Genomic DNA, 17,955 nt, shown 5'->3' with positions numbered 1-17,955 from the left:
AAATAAAATCTTTATTAAAAAAAAAGAAAACAGAGTGGAAAAGGTAATAACTTGCCCAAGGCCATACTGTCAATGAGTTGCCATGCTGGGGTTCAACTCTGGCAGAAGTATACCATGTTGTATATAGAATCTGGCCTCAACCTTATGAATTTTCTTATTTAGGAAATATTTACTGAGCATTTTTAAAAAAGATTTTATTTATTTATTTGACAGAGAGAGGGCACGCACAAGCAGGCAGAGCTGCAGGCAGAGGGAGAGGAAGAAGCAGTCTCCCCACCGGGCAAGGAGCTAGATGTAGGGCTGGATCCCGGGACTCTGAGATTATGACCCGAGCCAAAGGCAGCCACTTAACCGACTGAGCCACCCAGGCGCCCGAACTGAGCATTTTTTTTCACAGAGACATACAGCAGTAAACAGTCTCTGCCAGAAGATAAAACAAATAAAACAGTTTACATATAATGTCTAGTAGTGATAAGCACTCTGAACAAAATGGCAAGAAACACATCCAACATACTCTTGCCAGGATTCAGCCAGGGCACTTTGTTAAAGGTCCCCTGGATCCTAGGGCAGACAGAAGTTCTTTCCTCACTTCCTACTGCGGGCTCAAAGTTACAACAGGAGGTAATAAGAAATGAATAAAAAGGGCAGGCTCTGCCTAGAGGTGGCCACTTGGGCAGCCTACCAAAGGTCCACATGAGTGGAAGAAGGACTCGATTTCAAGGTAAAACCAATTGGGAGGGCTGCACTGGGTAGGGGCCAGTCAAAGGTGGGGAGGACATGAGATTCAGGTAGGACCCAGAAGTATGGGCAATGTTTGGACTTTTGCCCTCTGGAGCCAAGCCCTGATACATAGTGGGTGCTCAGTAAACGTGGTGAATGACTGTTAGAGACAATAAATGAAAAGACAAACAGGGGGCAGGCGCCTGGGTGGCTCAGTTGGTTAAGCGACTGCCTTTGGCTCAGGTCATGATCCTGGGGTCCCAGGATGGAGTCCCACATCGGGCTCCCCCTGCTCTGCAGGGAGCCTGCTTCTCCCTCTTCCTCTGCCTGCCACTCCCCCTGCTTGTGCTCTCTCTCTCTGTCGAATAAATAAAAATAAAATCTTAAAAGAAAAACAAGAAAAACAGGGTCTGTCTGGGTGGCTCAGTCCTTAAGCATCTGCCTTTGGCTCAGGGCATGGTCCCAGGGTCCTGGGATCGAGTCCCACATCAGGCTCCCTGCTAGGCAGAGAGCCTGCTTCTCCCTCTCCCACTTCCCCTGCTTGTGTTCCCTTTCTCGCTGTGTCTCTCTCTGTCAAATAAATAAATAAAATCTTAAAAAAAAAAAAGAAAAAGAAAAACAGGTGTGTTGGTAAGTGTACATGTGAATGAGAGCCCAGAACTCAAAAGCTCCCAGAGGCCCACATATTGGCAGCCAGACTCATCGGGATGGGTAGAAGTTAGGCGGGCAACAGATACTGTTGGGAATCTAGGAAGCTTAGTGTGAAAGGGACAGCCCACCTCTGATGAGTGCAGGGCTAGATTCTCAGCTGGGTTTAAAGCTGTTGTTTTTTTATAGTCTCCAATAAGATGATCGGAAATAGCTCCAAGGAGATGGCAGAGCCGGTGGGCCCCTTGAGGCTCCCCCAGTCAACCCCTTAGGCTCTAGAGGGCAGTGCAAGTCAAGATGGCCAGGAGATGGCCCATGACTCACAGCCAGTAGAGGCAGAAATAGACTGAAATTTCACCGACCTTAAGCACACTCCAGAGGCTCCTAGCCTAGAGTCCCTCCAAGCACTGCCAGATGTTTAGGACCCTTTTAAATTATAGGCAAGATTGTGGGTGTAGGGAGTGTTTGGGAAAAGTGTTAATAGCTTTTTCAGATTATAGAGGTAAGGAAGTTTGGGGACCCTTGCCGCAGGGAATGAAATCCATGGTACCCCCTTCCCAGGCTCTGTCCCAGACAGGACCTAGGCTGCCTTTTCAAATGTTGACTGGCAGCCCCACCTTCTCCCTTGGGGCCTGCCGTTGAGTACTCAGCAACCCCATCCAGGACTCTCTCTGTGTCCAACCAGAGGGATGGCAAGAAACAAGACTTTCTCCTGTCCATGGGGGCTGCTAGGCACAGCTGGGAGCTTGGAGTAGCTTCCTGCAGCTGCTGGGGACAGGAAGCCAAGGAATGTGCTTCCTGTGCTTCCCTGGCTTTCCTGGGACCCAACTGTCCTGGCACTACAGTCACTGGGCTCTACCAGACCCCGCTCTGGGCTTCACTGTTGGTACATTTTATCCCATTATGAAAGGAATCTGGAACAGATGACTCTAGTGTTGGGCAATGCAAGTCCAGCTGCCTATCTTGTTGGTGCCCCTATCTCCTTCCCTGGGCTCCCCCTACTTGACCTCACTCCAGACCATACTGCTCAGAGTCAGACAAGTTCCAGCAAAGTCTAGGAGGCCTGGTCAGGGCCTGCTCGGGCAGTCACCTTTGCCCCATTCTTGTCCATCTGGCCAGGCCTAGACAGGCTCTGCTACTGCTGAACACCTCCTGGGAATTTAGCAAGCCAGCAGGAAACTCAGAGACTCCGCTCCCGCAAAGACTCAGCTGCAGTGACCCCCCTCCTCCAGGTGCCGCCTTATCCCAGGCAAGCTGCTTGACTCCCCTCCACACACCTTGATTCCTGGATTTCTCCACCCCCTGCAGAGCGGAAACACATGCTTCTTAGTTGTCCCAGCTGTGACTTCTACTTTTCTGCTTTGGGCCTTCTTGCATGTCTGGGGACAGAGTAGATGCTCAGTAAAGAAAGGGCTTTGTGATTTGACTTGCCTACTTCCCTGCCCTCCACCCAGTTCCTTACCCTTTTACAATTCAGGACTGAAGTGAGCTTAGATTAAATGCCAGAACTGTGTAATCCGATAATCCTGCAGAAATTTATAATCGGGCTATTTTGAGAATACCTCTGTCCAACCACTGGCCCCCAGGCCTTTTTGCTGCTTTTTGAAATAGGCTGGCTGACCTGGAGGCCTCTGCCTTTTCTTCCTCACTGAGGTTGCCCTGAAGCCTCTTCCCTCCCTTACTGGTTCCTGACTTACTCTCATAGCTCAACAGTGTCAAGACTCTACTGAGGGGAGGCCGAGTGGCCACTGGCTATGTGCACAAGTGGGGAGGGAAGACAGGGACCTGATCATGTTTATTCCAAGTCCGGAAGCCCCTCTCCTGAGTCCAAGGCCTCTGCGTCCTGGGCCCCCCAGGTCTGGCTACTTGAAGTTTTGATGCAACTGTATCCATTCGTTCCCCCCTTCAGCAAACATCAGTGGAGTCCCTTACCCTGGGCCAGGCACAGTGAAGGCTGTAAAAGTGAACACAGATCCACAGCTTGGCCACTTCCTGTGTAACCTTTGGTAAGTGACTTAAATCTTGGGCCTCAGTTTCCTCATCTGCAACATGGGGCCAATAATTGCCACAGAGGGTTTTTGGGAGGCACGGAGAAATTTTGTCTGGCCAGGGGTGCAGGACAGAGCCCAGTGATGGTAGATGTTATCATAAAGGGCTATCTTTGCCCTCTAGGAGCTTGGGGGTCTCCCAGAGATGATGGGAAGTCAGATGCTAGGAAGGCTTGAGGGTGTTGTTCTTAAGTAGGATAATCAGGACTTGGGTAGATGGAGGAAGAGGGACCCTCACAGGTGGTACTCTGCAGGGAGTTGGGGGGAGGGTATGAGACTGGTAGGTTTCGACTAGCCTAGGGCATGTCCTTACTGCCCACAGTAGTGTCGGGTGGGGCTTAAATTTATTCTGCAGGTGGCTGGAATTCCTGAAGGTGTGTTGGCTTCTGGAGTTTGGGCTCCATAAGGCCAATTGGATTCTTCAGGAAATCTCTCCAGAAGGCTCCCAGAGGCCTCATTTTCAATCAAATGTTCATTCATTCATTCCAATTTTATTAGGTACATTCTAAGTGCCAGGCCCTGCCCCAAGTTCCAGAAGATCCTGGAATGGAGGGGTGGGAGTAGGCAGACACAGATCATCCAGTCTGTGCTAGGGAAAAATTTTTAAATCTGACATACTAATATAGTGGGCTCAGCAGGGATCCAGAACAGGGACACCTGCCCAGGCCAGAAACAGACTGGGATGAGCAGGAATGAGGTAGGCTAAGAGGGTAAAGAATGCTGTGGGCAGAAATGTTGCATGTGGGAGGGCTTGAGAGGAGCTGGCAAATGCCTGGTGTGTTTGTAACAACTGAAAGAGGTTCCATGTGACCTGGGTCATGCACAAAGAAAAAACTGGGGTAGGGGGCCCCTGGCTGGCTCAGTCAGTAGAGCAGGGGGCGCTGCGCTTGATCTCAGGGTGGTGAATTCATGCCCCACGTTGGGTGTAGAACCTGCTGTTTGTTTGTTTCGGTTTTTTTGGTAATATTTATTTATTTTATGTAAGTGATTTCTACACCCAATGTGGGGTGTGAACTCACCACCCCGAGATCAAGTGTCTCCTGCTCTTCTGACTGAGCCACCCAGGCACCCCTGGTGTAGGCAGGGGCATAGAGCCTACTTAAAAAAAAAACAAAAACAAACAAACAAAAAAAAACTGGGGTACAAAAGAACTGGGGGTAGGTATTGAGAGAAGTGGAAGTGGAGATGTATGGGGAGGATGCAGGGTGGAGAGGTGGGAGGTAAGGTATTGGGGGGCAGGGGCCAGGCTGGGCAGGTGAGGGGGATGCGAAGAGAGAGTGAGGAGTCCCTGTCCTCCAGCAGCAGGAAGTCAGGCAGAGCCCTGAGTAGGACAGGTAGGTTTGGGTTTGGAAGTTGGTTCTTGCTGCTCCCACATGAGGACTGGGTCAGTGGGTAGTGTGAAGGTAGCCTCCCGCAGAGGACAGGGCCCCACAGTCCTTCCTCCCTGAAGCCCCCTCCCATTGTTTTATGGGAGAAGATGCTCAGAAGACCAAGGCCCAAGAAGACAAGGGAGACGTGCAGGGTAGGGGCGGGCACCTCACCCTCAGGCTGACAGGAGGCAAGGGGACCTTGGCCTTGGAGGAGCCTGGGAAAAAGGCAGCTGTTGCTTCTTGCAAAGGTGCAGGTGGCCCACAGCTGTGGTGGGTCTCTGGGATTGGAGGTCAGGGACATTTGAAAGGCACAGCTGTGGGGGGTCCTCACGGCCATTGTGACAGGGGAGGAGAAGGTCCTGGCAGTTCAGCCTGAGGCAGTGCCTCACAGTGGTCCAGCTGTCAGGGAACAGCTGCGGGCCCAGAAGAGGGAGAGAGCCGGGGCAGCAGCAGGTGAGGAAGCTCCCTGGTCGCTGGCTGGGCCGTGGGAATGGAGAACGGCAGCCAGGGAAGAGATGGGGGGTGGGGTGGGATTGGGAGAAGGGGAGCATCTGCTTGCTCCCTTGCATTCAGATGCAACTGGAATACCCAAGGAAGGAAAAGCTAGGGTAGAGAAGGGAGCTAGGGAGGAAGCCAAGTGCTCTCCTGCCCCTTCCAGAGGTTCCCCTGAAATCCATCCTCCTGGGGTGCATTGCCTCCCTCAGGACCCCTCTGGAGCCCAAGCCCACACTAGTCCTTGGGTTGCTTTTTCCCCTCTCTTCCCCTCCTCAGCTCCTCATATGCATCTGTGTCTGGACCCTTCTAAGAAGGAGAGGAAACAACATGGGCCTTTTGTAAAACTTTGGCCAACAAGGGTCAGAAAGGGAAAGGGTCTGAAGAGGGAAAGGGGTTTGCCCAAGTGCCCAGTCAGTCAGAGGCAGGCTCCAGGACCCCTGCCTGTGTGCACCCAGCCCTCGGGGCCTCAACCCTGGCCTGCCCACTAGTACCCACCCGCCTTAAGTACAAGGAGCCCTGTGGGTACCCCAGGCCCTGCCTCCTGGGAGCTGAGGAGACCCATGGGGGTGAGATTGGTCCCAGTGTCTCTGGGTAATGCAAAGAGGCCTGTAAAGAGGCCCAGTTTTCTGCCTACCTCAACACCAGGGCTGCTGACATTGAATTAATCCCCGAGGGTCCCAGGCAGCAGGGTACAAGGAAGTTTCAGGCAGAAGGAGGGTAGGGGGTCAGCTGAGGCCAGCCTTCTTTCCTGGGGCCCCTCCAACATGAAATGAGCAGCTGCTGGGCCCTGGCTCTGAGATCCAGGATATCCCTTTCAGAAGCAGCCTTCCCTCCACCCCCATGTCCCCACCTTTGTATTATACCAGCTGCCACATTCACTTCTGTGCCTGGGGGCATGGGGATGGCCTGGGGGAGGCAGAGATGAAATGTTTCTTTTTTTTTTATTTTATTTTTATTTTTTTTATTTTTTTTTTAAAGATTTTTATTTATTTGACAGAGAGAGACACAGCGAGAGAGGGAACATAAGCTCGGAGAGGGAGAGAGGGAGAAGCAGGCCTCCCGCCGAGCAAGGAGCCTGATGCGGGGCTCGAGCCCAGGACCCCGGGACCACGACCCGAGCCAAAGGCAGACGCTCAACGACTGAGCCACCCAGGCGCCCCGAGATGAAATGTTTCTTAAGGAGAAAGAAAGAAAAGAAAAGAAAAGAAAAGAAAAGAAAAGAAAAGAAAGAAAGAAAGAAAGAAAGAAAGAAAGAAAGAAAGAAAGAAAGAGAAAGAAAGAAGGAAGGAAGGAAAGAAAGAAAGAAAGAAAGAAAGAAAGAAAGAAAGAAAGAAAGAAAGAAAGAAAGAAAGAAGGAAAGAAAGAAAGAGAAAGAAAGAAAGAAAGAAAGAAAGAAAGAAAGAAAGAAAGAAAGAAAGAAAGAGAAAGAAAGGAAGGAAGAAAGGGAGAGAAAGAGAGAAAGAGAGAAAGAGAGAAAGAAAGAAAGAAAGAAAGAAAGAAAGAAAGAAAGAAAGAAAGAAAGAAAGAAAGAAAGGGAGAGAAAGAGAGAAAGAAAGAAAGAAAGGGTTTTTTTTTTTCACGTTTTCTGGAAAAACTCTCCAGCCATCATGAATGTGTCTTTTTGTCCGGGTCATGTCAATGCCTCTGCAAAGAGCCATCACCATGCTTGCAGCCAGCCATGCCTACACCCAGAGGCTCAGAGCTCTAGCTTCAGGCTGGGGTCTCTCTTACCTCAAGGGCCCATACTGAACCCAACCTCCAGGTCTTCCCACTTCAGGCCTTCTTGGTCTCTGGGGTCCCTTGTCAGCTTCAGCCCACTGATGGACATAGACCCTCTCCTGCTCATTCATGGGTGACCCCAGCCAGGACCTCAGTCAAGCTTGGGTAAATGGCAACTGCAAGGAGGGATCTTTGAAGGTCACTGGCCTTGAGCAGTAACCAGGAGGGAGAGATGGATGGATCAGCTGACCAAGGCCTCCCTTGCCTGCCAGATGACACCCTACCTGTCACTCTAGCTGTTCACCTGTGTCTTTGCACCTGTGTCTGGCAGCAGCCTCAGGGGAGTTGGGTAGGTGACTGCCCTGGACCCTGTCTTGGGGCAGGGTCCTCCCCCTACTCCACACTTCCCACCCCATCTCCCCTATTCTCTCCCACCTCCATCGTGGCCCAGCCCATGGACTTCCTTCCAACCAGGAGTTGGTGCTAGGTGCTCTGTTCTCCCCATGGGGCTCTGCAGGGTCTCTCCTAAGCCCTGACCTGTAGCACCTACTAGGAGCTGCCCAAGCCCAAGGGAACGGATGTTCCCTCCCCTCCTCCTTCCTCCTCTGGGGCTAGGAGGAGGGATGCCACCTCTCTGCATTCCAGGCGAAGGTGGAGGCAGGGAAAGTGAGAAATGTTGTCTCTAAATGCTTGTTCCGACTTGACTTCTGTGGTGGCTGGTGCCCTTCCCCCACAAGACCCCATCTCTGTCCCTACCCCTGCCTGCTCTCCCAACTCTCTTTCCCCACCTACCAGAAGCAGGAGGGGCTCCAGGGCTGGGGCCAAGCTGCTGCCCCCTCATTCCTCACCCCGCCACATTCCTTCCAGGAGGCCTGAGGCACCATCCCCACTCCCCTCCTTCTTGCTCCCACCCTTCAGCTTCCATGCCCCTTGCTCTTGGGATCCTACACTCCTGGCAAACCCCAGCCTGGTTAAACCCAGCTCTGGCACCTACCCTCCCAGCAGCTGTTCTTTGTCCTTTGTTCACTGCTCCATTCATTGCTCAGGCCATGGCTACCTCAGAGGTTCCTCAGACCTGCCTGCCCACTTCTTCCTCTGTTTTACCGTGGCCATTCCCTAGGCTTGTGCTATTCCTTTCCTAGAAAACCCCAGGGCTCCCTCCTTCACCTCCTGCAGGACTTGACTTCCCTGATGAACTGGACCACAGAGCAGCCCCTGGCCCGCCCTCCCATCCCCTGATTAAGGGGACTGACTTACTGCCGGCTGATCCCAGCCCCTCATTGACTTACTTATTTAGTCTCTATCTTGTTACACTTGAATGTGGGCTCCACAACAGCAGGGCTTGTTCCTTTCATCCCTCACTGTGTTCCCAACATACAACAGACTCAGTAAATATCTGTGCATTGACAACGCGTGATGGATGTTTCATCCTGGTCCTGACTCAGCCATTTAAAGTGATCTGTCACTCTCAGCAAGCAGGCAAGTCTGAAGCCCACACACATGGGGTCACTTGATGATGGGATGACCAAGAGGCTCAGAGAAGGCAAACAACTTATGAAAGATCACACAGTGAACTTAGCTCTAGGTCCCAGTGGGGACATATTCTTCATATGGACACAATGGGAAGCTTGACTGAAGAGTTAACATTCGCTCTTTATCCTTTTATTAGCATCCCTAAAATTGGCTCCCAGAAATGTTGGGGATTCTCAGACCACAGGTGGGGCTCCTAGAGACCCTGCCTGTCTCTGTCAGCATTCAGCCTAGAACAAAGACTGTGTACTTGGGTCCAACACATTCCGGTGTTCGGAGGGCATACCCAACAGCCATGATAACTGAATGAGAATCAGCGATTGTTGGGAAGCCCATTAATGTCTCTTGACTAAAGGGCCCCTAAGGGGAGCCCAGGTTGATGAGAAAAACAGGTCCAGATCTTAGGTCCCCTCTGAGAGGATGAGGTGTTTCTGTCCTGGAGAAGCCAGTGGCGGGGCCCTGAGCCAGACCTAGACAATGACTGAGAGCAGAGAGGGACTGCCAATTTGGCTGAACCAGAACGGTACAGGTAGCTTCTCCCACTACTGGGTCTGGGGGCTAGCTGGTCAGTGACTGAAGAGAATTAACAAATAGGACCTTCAGTCTGCTTGCTTCCACCGGCTGCCTGGCCAAGACCAGACATAATCTGGTCTTTAGTCTAGTGTTCAAGGCCGCAAGCCCAGTGTTTTAGGAACAGTCGCCAAAAGTCAGCCTTGGAGGACTGTCTTATCTCAGAGCCAGCGGGGAGTGGAATGTGACTGAGGCATTTGTGTCCACCGAGGGGGAAGAGGTGATTTTTATTCATTCAATCAACATTTATTCTTGTGGTGGGGTTGATGTCCCCACAGGACTGTATACTTGTGGAGGGACAGGTGTGGAAGCTGCCACCTGGCTGACTGGAGGCAGGCCTTGTGCCAGACACGTAGAAAGGGGTCTAGTGGAAGAACTGGAGTGAAGGGCCCTGCAAGAGAAGGAACTGGCTTCTGGGAAGGCTGGTGGTGACCCGCAAACACGCCTACTGGCAGTTTCTCCCGGATGAACTTATCAGTCCTTTCTTTCTGCCAGAGCTGCCAGACAATCTGCCTTCTGTTAAATCCAGACAAAAGGGACCCCTCCCTTGCCCTGACTTGGCTGGCCCTGCTTGGGCATTTGGGGCAGGAGCCTCCATCCTCAGTTAGCACTGTCCCTCGCCCCTCTTCACTGGGCCTGGGGGAGCAGCAGCAACAGGAGCTTCTTTTCCTCGGGAAGAGTCTGAAGCTGGGCCCTGGCCCTTAGCCTTCAATTCCTTGGGAACATGCCAGAGTAAAAAGTCCTGGAATCCTAGGACCAGAGGAGAGTTTGGTCCCTGTCGGTATCTGCTGGATTTTATCTGAGCTAGAACCAAAGCTTTAGCTTAAATCATATTGGTCCCAGGTAAACACTGGGGCATTTGCCTTAGGCTTTTTTTTTTTTAAAGATTTTATTTATTTATTCATGAGAGACCGAGAGAGGGAGAGAGGCAGAGGGAGAAGCAGGATCCCAAAGAGCAGGGAGCCCGATGCAGGACTCGATCCCAGGACCCTGGGATCATGACCTGAGCCGAAGGCAGACGTTTACCCATCTGAGCCACCCAGGCGCCCTGCCTTAGGCTTTGCACAGGGCTTGGACCCTTGGTGGTGACTACCAACCAGGAAGTGAGGCAAGCAACATCTCATTCTTTCCTTCTCAAACAGAAATGGAACCTCTACTATGTGTAGGCAGTTAGGTGGTGGTTGTAATATGGGGCCAAGCAGATTGGTCTCTGGCCTCAAGGGCTCATACTCCAGTGGGGGAGGCAAACCTTAATCAGATAATTTTTCTGGAGCCTCTGGCTTGGGATCTACGTGGAGGAAGCACTGGAGGCTGAAGGGCCGGGAGAGTTGAGGGCTATCAGGCCTGAAGATTCTCAGCTTCTGATCAATCCTCCCCCAGCCAATACCACATGGCCCCGTGGGCAGCTCCTCTTGGGTGTTCTCTGGACCTCACTTTTGGCTATGCCCAACTGGCTGTGAGCACCATCCCAGGTGGCCTAGACCCTTCTGGGTCTAGAATAGCTCCCAAGGGTGAGTCACTGGGGACCTTGTGCTGAGCACTAGGATGGGTTATGTAGTTCCCTGGGAGGGGAAAGGTTTTGACTCTCAGGACTACAGAGAATAACAGGCCTTTCCTTTATAGACCCCACTTAACCTAGGGGCCCATGAAGACAGCTGTCCACCTCCCTCTTTCCTATGGGCTCCGTAGGAGCTGATTGGGCTCCAGCTGGGGCTAGTTAGGCCCCAAAAGGCTGGTCAGCTGTGGCCAGCCAGGCCTTCTGCCTTCTAGGGCCTAGAACGGGGGTGGGGCTGGGGGTGGGGAGAACTCCAACTCCAGACAAAAGTGAAGAAAGCCAGCAATGACGCCCAGAGGTTAGAGCCATTCTGGCCTGGGGGGAGGAAAACATGTGAGATCTGCCAGGACTGAGGGGCTAGGGAAGGGGGAGAGCATTAGGGCCAGGCTGGGGGCCACAATGCCTCCAACTGAACCCCAAACCTAGATTGGCAAGGACTGGAAAGGATTTGGCTATAACAGCTTTAGGCAGACTCTGGTTGTTCTCTCCTTCCAGGACTATCCCACTTTCTGGCACCATCTAGTTGAGGCCCCTTCCTGTGGGTCAGAAATCTAGAGGCTGCTTAGGCATGGGGCACTGGGACTCTGGAGGCCAGAATGAGGCTGGTGCTTCATCTAGGAAGACCAGGGCTAAAAAAGAAGAAGGGGAGTTACTCTGGCATCCATGGACGGTCAGTGAGGACTAGAGTGGCCAGCAGCTTCTATGCAGATGGTAGGAGGGAGGTACCTTAGGAGGCCAGTACCCACTGATGTCTTTTGTTTTGGAAAAACATGTATGTATAACTATACAGTCAGGCACTAAAATACCCAGCAGAACCAGGTGCCTCGTTAGCACAGTAGATAGCGCGTCAGTCTCATAAAATACCCAGCCGAAGCTAGGGCTGCAAACCAGTGCCTGGTGTATGTTGGGTTGGGGTGCGTGTGTGTGTGTGGTGTGTGTGTGTGTGTGTAGACTTGGTAAACTGAAGAAGTGAATGAGAGAATATATTTGATTTAGAAACCCAAGTAACTTTTTACATTCTTAGCCTTTTCAAAGCAGCAGAATTTTATTTATTTATTTATTTAAGATTTATTTATTTATTTATTTGAGAGAGAGAGAATGAGAGATAGAGAGCACGAGAGGGAAGAGGGTCAGAGGGAGAAGCAGACTCCCTGCCGAGCAGGGAGCCCGATGCGGGACTCGATCCCGGGACTCCAGGATCATGACCTGAGCTGAAGGCAGTCGCTTAACCAACTGAACCACCCAGGTGCCCAAAGCAGCAGAATTTTAAATTTGGATTTTGAGAGGCCATTAATTTTTTAGTTTTAACATCTAAAGGATGGTTTGGGGACTTTCCCCCGGTTTTTAGTTCCTTTTCTAGTCTGTGTGAATGAGGTTTGGAGCCTCCGCATTTAAGTATAAAGAATCAAGGGGCATCTGGCTGGCACAGTTGCTAGAGCATGAACCTCTTGATCCCAGGGTTGTGAGTTCCAGCACCACGTTGGATCTAGAGATTACTTACAAAAATAAAATCTAAAAAAAAAAAGGAATCACAAACAGGTATGTGCACTTGGGAGATGACTTTCCTTTCAGCTCTCTGAAATGTATTTCTCCCAGCAATGACGCCCCTCTTTAAGGAGGGGGAGACTCACACCTATCTGGATTCAGGGAGGACCGCCTGGTCCTCCGCAGCAGCCAGTTGTGTTCAAAATGTGCTCTCTGACAAAAGTGCAGGCTTGGAATTCCAACCTGGACACAGGCCCAGGAGGGAATGGACACATCCTGAGCAGGATTTGGGAGCTGAAGGGAGCAAAGCCCACTATGCATGCCATCCCCAGACCCACCCAGTAGTTTTTCAGGTCTCTAGGGCCCTAGGGGTTGGAGGCCATAGGTAAGCCCTGGGGGGAGGGAGAGCACCTTTAGGACTCTCCCCTTTAAGGGAGAAGGACCTCAGCAGTAACCTCCGCTCCTTACTCCCCCCGCCCCCTGAAAGAATGCGGGCCACAAGTAGAGAGTGACCAGCTCACCAGCGGGTCAGAGCTATTTCTGGCTCCAGAGGAGGCATCGGATTCCGGAGTTCGGGGGCAGGGGGAGGGGACAGGGTCAGGCCTGAGGCGCTTCCCGGACGCCCTCGCCGGCTAGGGGCTAGGCCTTTGGAGAGAGGCCAGCTTCCCGCCCTTCCGGCCCTCGCCTCAGTTTCCCCATCAGTGTAAGGGCCAAGCAACAGGGTCATCCTTAGCGATTTAGAGGACGCTTCCTGATTGTTTTCATGGCTTAGAAATACCTCTTGATTTGCGTTCGAGAGAAATCAGGAGGGCCAAAAGATAGGTGGTCATTTGTGGCAGGGCCAGTTTTCGAGCCTGACCACCCTGGGTCAGAGCAACCAGTCTCAGAGGCCCGAAGTCCTGAGGTTGGGCGGGGCGCCCCTCCCGGCGGGGCGCCCCTCCCCCCACTACCAGACCAAAGGGCTGGGGGCAACCCGGACGGGCTGGGGCGTGTCCCGGGGACGGACCCGGCCGGCCGCGGGGCGGGGCTTCCAGGGTGGGGCGTGTCTTCTCGGGCGGGGGCGTGGCGGGCCAATGAGCAAGGCGGCGCGGATGGAGGCGGGGCCTGTGCGCGGGTGCGGCGCGCTGCGGGGCGGTGGACGCAGGCAGAAGCGGGCGTCGCGCGGACTGCTGGTCGATGCCGCGCGGAGCTGGCGGCGGGATTGGTTGCGGCACTCGCGTGTCAGGCGGTTGCTAGGCTCCGGCCGCGCGCCCCGCCCTCGCGCTCGGCGCCCTCTCACCGCCCGGTACGTGCTCGCGCGGAGGCTGCGGTGCGGCGCTAGCACTCCTCGGGCTCGGCGACGGCAGCTTGGCGCCGAGTCCCCGGGGAGCGGCGGCGGCGGCGGCGCGGCGTCTTGCGGCCGGGAGGAGCAAACACCTGCCGCGGCCCGCCCGCCGGCGCTCGGTGAGTGCGCCGCCCGTCCCCTGCCGCCGAGCATAGCAGCCCAGGCCCCCATACCCGTGGCCAGCCGAGCCTCCCGAGGAACACCTGCTGCTGCTCGCGGTTTGGCCCGGGGTGGGGACACGGTTGTGGACGTCTTTGCGGGTGAGGCAGCGGCGCGGCCCGGGGAGAGCCGCCCCCCTCCTCTCGGCCCCTCAGGCGAAGGCTCAGGGCGTTCCGCGGCCGGGCCCGGGCTCCGCGCCGCGGCGATGGGCCAGGCCTCAGCCCGGCCCGCGCTCCGGGGAACGCGGGGCCTGCGCGTTGGTCACAGGCGTGTGCGGCCTTTGGGCCGCCCTCTGGGCTTGCAAAGAGGGTGGTCGCGCGGCCCAGTTGGGCGGAAGCCGGAGGATGGGGCATTGACCCCCCGCAGGAGGCGTGGAAGGGCGCCGCAGCCTCTGGGACCTGAGCTGCTCAGAGCCTTGGGGTCATCCCCCCCCGCCACACACACACACACACACACACACACACACACACACACACACGAGCTGCTCAGAGCCTTTCCCCCTTCCCCCCCCCCCCCGCCACACACACACACACACACTCACACACTCTTGAGCTTTTTTGGAAGCCTCCTGCCTTTTCACCTTTTTACTTGGTGTTTGGAAAACCAGATTGGCCAGCGGGTGTATGTGTAAAGTGTCTCCAGAGAAAATGCTGTCTCGGCTTAGAATCCTGCCAAAAATTCCGAGTTAATTTCATACAAACTCAAGTGCTAATTAAAAATGCATATTTTAATCTCTATGACATGTGAAGCTCTTAGGTTTGTAAACTGACTTACTTCAGAATTAGTTTTAATGATGATCATGAAGTTTTGCCTTGGTGGAAGCTAGAGCCTGGGACAGCACGTTTATAGCCTAAAGTTCTAACTTAAGAGCCGGGCCTGCTATTTCCCTAAATAAGCCAGGAGAAGCGATTCCTGGCATGGAACCCAGACTCAGTGCAGGGAGGTGGTGTTTATAGGACATAAGCCCAGATAAAGAGTTGGATGTGCTACCAGGTGTTTTGGAGTCTGGTGTAGATGGGATATTGTAACTTTATCAGGTTGTTCTATGCTTAGTGTTCAGAGACAATTTTGGAATGTCCTTGTTTTAAAAAAGATTCAACCTTGGAGACATAAAAATGGAGTTGGAGTATGGAGAAGTTGAATTGAACTTTGCTGTGGAGCCAAGGAATAAGAGCTCATGGCCTGCATGTTTAAAGGAGGCTGAGGAGCCATTTCTCAGGGAAATCAGATTTGAGGAGAGAGTAGGATGCGTAGTGTGAGCCTGTTCAAAGCCTGTGGGATACTGTATGAAAGGAAGAGTAAGCAGTACTATATAGGCAACAAACACCTGGTTGGAACATGAAAGCTCTTGTTGATATGAGCCTTGGTTGAAAGAGGAAGAAAGCAAGTCTTAACTGTTTTTGGAAAAGTTGATTTGACAAAATACATTCATTCATTTAATGAATATTTGGCTTCACTACTTGCCTAATTTTGTGGTAGGTTCAGGGTGCCCATATAAAAGAGGCTGGTTCTGCCCTTAAGGAACACAGTTTCAGGGACAGTGGGGATTAAGGAACCTATGATTGATAGTATCTGCCCACTAAGTGTGCTCACATGGTGCTTTGGGAGCCTGAGGAGAGGGAATTCCTAAGCCGAGGCTTGCAGGGCCAGCAGGAATTAGCTGGGGGACAGCAAGGTCTGGACACAGGGAACCACATGTACATGAGCTCCTAAAATAGCACCTGTGAGTCCTCCAGCTTGGCGAGTGGGATCTCTAGGCCTTTCTCATTGTGCTTGGGAGTTCAGACTTTATCCTCAGGGTGCAGAAGAAGCCTGAGAAGCCTTTTAAACTAGTGGAGTGGCAGGGTCCAGACTTGTGTTTAGAGAGATCTTGCTGGTGGCCACATAGGTAGTGTCAGGGAGGGGAGGGGTTCAGGACCTCTGCCTGTGAGGTCAGCCAGTAGAGGAGAGATGAGGGAGGAGGAGCCGGCTGAGAAGCTGAAAAGGTTGAGCCAAGGGAATGCCAAGCTGGGTTTTTGGGGGGGGGGCAGGGAGAAAAAGCCTGTATTCAGGAATGTGTGGGTCAGAAGACTAAGCATGACCAAGGATTTAACTATATCTCCTGCAGGTTAGCTGGTGTCTGTTAAACATTGAGAATGGTGGGATAAGAGGGGGTCCCTGGAGCCACTTAGACTGAGATTGTTTAGGAAAGAAGAGGCATGGCATTTGATTGTTAAAAATCTTTTTTTTTTTTTTAAGATTATTTATTTATTTATTTGACAGAGACACAGCAAGAGGGAACACAAGCAGGGGGAGTGGGGGAGGGAGAAGCAGGAGCCCAACGTGGGGCTCGATCCCAGGACCCCTGGATCATGACCTGAGCGGAAGGCACATGCTTAAGGACTGAGCCACCCAGGTGCCCCTGATTGTTAAAAATCTTATCTCTTGAACTTGAGGCATTGCATTTCCTGTTGGGCAGGGCTGTTGTATCCATCTCAGAGTAGAGGTGTGTTCATTTTTTTTTTTTTAAGAGATGTGTTCATTCTTGATGCAGATGAGAGTATGTTCAGTACTTTATCTCACAGTTGTTCCAGCCTTTCCTGCTTTCTGAGGGTCAGTGATGTGATAGAATACATCAGCCACAGTCAAGGGCCTTCTGTTTCTGGGTATGTGCATCATTGCTAATGGTTATGAGAATCCTTTATATTGACTGAGGAAGCAGAGTCCTAGATGAGGGAATGTTCCCAAGGACACACAGCTGTCATCATGTGGCAGTCAGGATTTGAATCCAGGTTGAACATTTGGCTATGCCCACCTGTGTTTGTGTTGAATCAGACTGATGATGGTAGCCTTGGTTGGGTGCTTCTCTGGTGAAGACCAAGCCCAGATGTTTGGTGGTGGGCACAATGCCAGGGCAATATGGGAGAAGTGATCAGGGACTCCACACAGAATTCCAGGAACATGCTGTGAGGGACCATTCTCAGAAACTAGGGTTTGTTTGAGCTTTCTTGGGACCTCTGCTGGTGCTCTGGGCACTATGCTGAAGTAAGCCAAGGAGCCTGGGTCCTACGCTGGGGAGGGCGGGCTTTAGGGTGGGACTTCAACTGAGCTGGACCCTCAAGAAAGGTTAGTGGTTTGGGGCGCCTGGGTGGCTCAGTCGTTAAGCGTCTGCCTTCGGCTCAGGTCATGGTCCCAGGGTCCTGGGATCGAGTCCCACATCGGGCTCCCTGCTCTGCGGGAAGCCTGCTTCTCCCTCTCCCACTCCCCCTGCTTGTGTTCCCTCTCTCGCTGTCTCTCTCTCTGTCAAATAAATAAATAAAATCTTAAAAAAAAAAAAAAGGTTAGTGGTTTGATTGGTGAAGGAGTTGATGGCAGGAAGGTCACAACTCTGGAAGGAAAAGAAGTGAGCAGAGGCAAGGAGTGGGGAGAGAGAAGACAGGGCACCTTTTCTGTATGTTCTAGAAGGTTGGGTTGGAACCAGAAGGAACTTGGAGCACAGCTGTGGTGGTTTTAAGGTCTTGGAGCACAGCTGTGGTGGTTTTAAGAAGTGACCCTGGGGTGCCTGGCTTAGTCAGTGAAACATGGGACTCTTTGCTTTTGAGGTTGTGTTTGATCCCCATGCTGGGCATAAAGTTTATTTAAAAACTTGTTTTTAAATATTAAAAAAAAGCCCCCATTGTGACTGTGGAGCCTGGACTGGAGGCAAGTTGGTTACTCCTGTGGTCCAGTAAGGAGATAGGGGACCTGAACAAGGACAGTGGTCAGCGGGGGAGTGAGGAGAGAGAAAGAAGTTCAACACGAGGCAGTTCAGCAGACATTAGGGACCTGAATGGTGCTGGTATCACCAGGAATCTACCGTTGAATAGAAGGGGCAGGAGGTGACAGTGGAATGTAAGCCAGCATCTGCCAAGCACTGGTAAGGACTTGAGAGACTCAGAATAAACAGGGGCGCCTAGACTGCACAATGAGGGGAAGGCTGAGTCTGTGGCAGGCAGGTAAGATGGGGGGCTGTCCTTGGGTGAGCTGAAATAGGTGGAGGAGTGAAAGACCAGGCCATGCCTGAGGACCAAGGAGTAGAGCCAAAGGAAGTGTCCTTGGGGAAAAGTGGGGCAAAGGCTGACTTGAAAGGTTCAGCTGGGCCAGTGGGGTATCCCTGGAAGTTCTGAGTGGGATAGTGCTTGTGTCCCAGTTTTGAGTCTGTTGCAGGGGTCAGTTGAAGGAGGTAGAAAGTGGATGTATAAAGAAGGAGGTAGGGGCGCCTGGGTGGCTCAGTTAAGTGTCTGCTTTCGGCTCAGGTCATGATGCCAGAGTCCTGGGATGGAGCCCCACATCGGGCTCCCTGCTCAGTGGGAA

General features: G+C 52.5%; 1 protein-coding gene across 2 annotated transcripts in view; it reads left to right on the top strand.

Moving 5' to 3' along the window:
- Positions 1–13,275: 13,275 nt before the first annotated feature.
- The window catches only part of DAG1 (dystroglycan 1), a 71,005-nt gene continuing 66,325 nt past the window's right edge, over positions 13,276–17,955 (top strand). Inside the window, exon 1 of one of the 2 annotated variants that reach the window (XM_028124445.2) lies at positions 13,276–13,425. The gene's annotated coding sequence lies outside the window, so the exon portion shown is untranslated. The other variant, XM_028124446.1, reaches the window with a different exon arrangement.

Source organism: Eumetopias jubatus, unplaced genomic scaffold (genome assembly GCF_037043125.1).
Source record: "Eumetopias jubatus isolate StellerSeaLion01/CBP00866 unplaced genomic scaffold, mEumJub1_p1.0 scaffold_1, whole genome shotgun sequence".
Lineage (NCBI taxonomy): Eukaryota > Metazoa > Chordata > Mammalia > Carnivora > Otariidae > Eumetopias > Eumetopias jubatus.
This window is presented reverse-complemented; position numbering and strand designations above follow the sequence as displayed.